Source organism: Centruroides sculpturatus, unplaced genomic scaffold (genome assembly GCF_000671375.1).
Source record: "Centruroides sculpturatus isolate CEXI.00-Female unplaced genomic scaffold, Cexi_2.0 scaffold2423, whole genome shotgun sequence".
In the NCBI taxonomy this organism is placed as follows: Eukaryota; Metazoa; Arthropoda; class Arachnida; order Scorpiones; family Buthidae; genus Centruroides; species Centruroides sculpturatus.
Genome location: NW_019386584.1, coordinates 16349 through 18339, shown reverse-complemented (window position 1 = coordinate 18339; position 1991 = coordinate 16349). Strand labels below are relative to the sequence as shown.

The window sequence follows — 1991 nt, the reverse complement described above, 5'->3', positions numbered from 1 at the left end:
ATATATGAAGTATTTATACTACGAGTATATAGAAAAAAGTAATTAAGCATACAAAATTATGTGATAGAATTTTTATGATAGGTTATTTATATTAACCATTGTAAATATTAAATATGTATATATATATATACATATTTATTTTGGATACGAAATAGAATAATTTACTTCCTAACATTTACTAAATGCAAATGAAAAAATAAACACGTATAATAATACTTAAATGACAGATTAAAACATAAACACTTCTTAGTACGGTTTATTTTTTACAAAACAAAAAACAATAAATTTTATTTTCATATTAATAGGTCCTGTAAAAAATACTTTAAAATGGTTCGCAAAGTTTACTTAACGGTTGATAATTAACATATTCTTCCCATTTAGCATAAAAATTTCGAACAATTTTTAAGATTTAATAATTTTTCGTGTTTAGTTGTTTAATTTCTTTGAAAATTTGTTTTTGGAAACAAAATTAAATTTAATTGTTTATTTACAATACCATGTTAAATATAAGTACAATGCATATTCATTGTATTCTTTACTTTAATTATATAACATGTATCAGAATTAGAAAAGAATATTCAGAAACGATAATAATATTTCTCTTCTCTTTTAACTTGAAAGAAGAACTTAATTTCAAACGAACTTTTAATTATTGAACTATCCAATAAAGTAGTAACAAATCAACACTGCACTTTTAGGTAAGATTGAAATGCATTGATCCTTCTGTAGATTGAATCTATAATTTTTGATTTTATTCATTTTGCTTTGGAATTGTATGTTATTAGGCTATTACGTATCAAATAACTGTCGTAGATACGAAATGGAGATATTACGTGAGTTTATTACAGGTTTAATGGTAAATTAACATTACAGTTCAGATTTTAGTGTTTATATCAATCTGGAAATTTTCTATTGTTAGATTTTTGAAAGTAATGATTTACCTTATAATTAGCTATTTGCAAACACAAACGTTGTTCTATCCGAATTGTTTCTGTGACTGAGTGGATATTTATGATAAATCAGGAAAAATTCGAAATTTATAATGGTTATAACTTATGTTTATTGAAGCAATAATATTAAGTATCTCCATTGTCTATTTCTAAAATAAGAATAAACGCAGACGAGATTAAAATGTAATACAATATTTATGGAATACTGTAAAAGTAATAAAGTTGATTAATGTTTAAAAGAGGTGCATTTGTATTTACATATTTGAGATTAATTAACGAAAAAACGATAAACATATTCGCTTAGTATTATGCTAATCTTAAAAATCACAACGCAGAAAAGAAATGAATGAAGTAACTCCATAGCTGATGACAATGGATTGTATTATTTAATGCAAAAGTATAAAATTGAATATATTATCGAACAATCTCATATTGTAATATTTAAGTTTTCTAAAGAGGATAACTAGTTAAAAATCATTTAAAAATTTTTCCATTGACAACACGGATGTATAAAAACATATAAAATTATTATTATTGGTTAAAGTTTCCAACTAGCAATAATCGCACCTCGGTCAGAACCTCATTAGTAATGATATCGCCTCTGCGCAAAGCTATAAAATTATTATTATTATTTCCAATGATATTTGATTTAACTAATTTAAGTGAACTAAAATTAATTTTAGAAAGTGTAATATAATTTTATTGTAAACAGAAAAATATTTTAAGAAGCTTCATACGCAAGTGTTATAAATTTGCATATTAAGACCTAAATTGAGTTCGTGAGTGGAGCAATATGGATTATTCAAATGGGCATAATAGGTATCAACTATTTGAACCAGTTTGTATGTTCGGCATTTAAATTTGTATATTTCCTGTCAGTATAGTCATATTTTCATTATAAAAATATAAAGATTCTTGAGTTTCAATAACTAGAAAGTCACATTTTACATTTAAAAAGATTGTCTTGAAAATATCACGACATAACATTATAAACCATAATCCCTCCCACTCTAAACTCTGTTATTACGCTAGAAAGTCACG

General features: G+C 24.2%; 1 non-coding gene across 1 annotated transcript; it reads right to left on the bottom strand.

Annotated features, from left to right (window-relative positions):
- Nucleotides 1-1425: 1425 nt before the first annotated feature.
- LOC111615355 lies at nt 1426-1563 on the bottom strand. Its single transcript, XR_002755065.1, has one exon. It is a non-coding gene; the product is annotated as a U4 spliceosomal RNA (small nuclear RNA).
- Nucleotides 1564-1991: the final 428 nt, after the last annotated feature.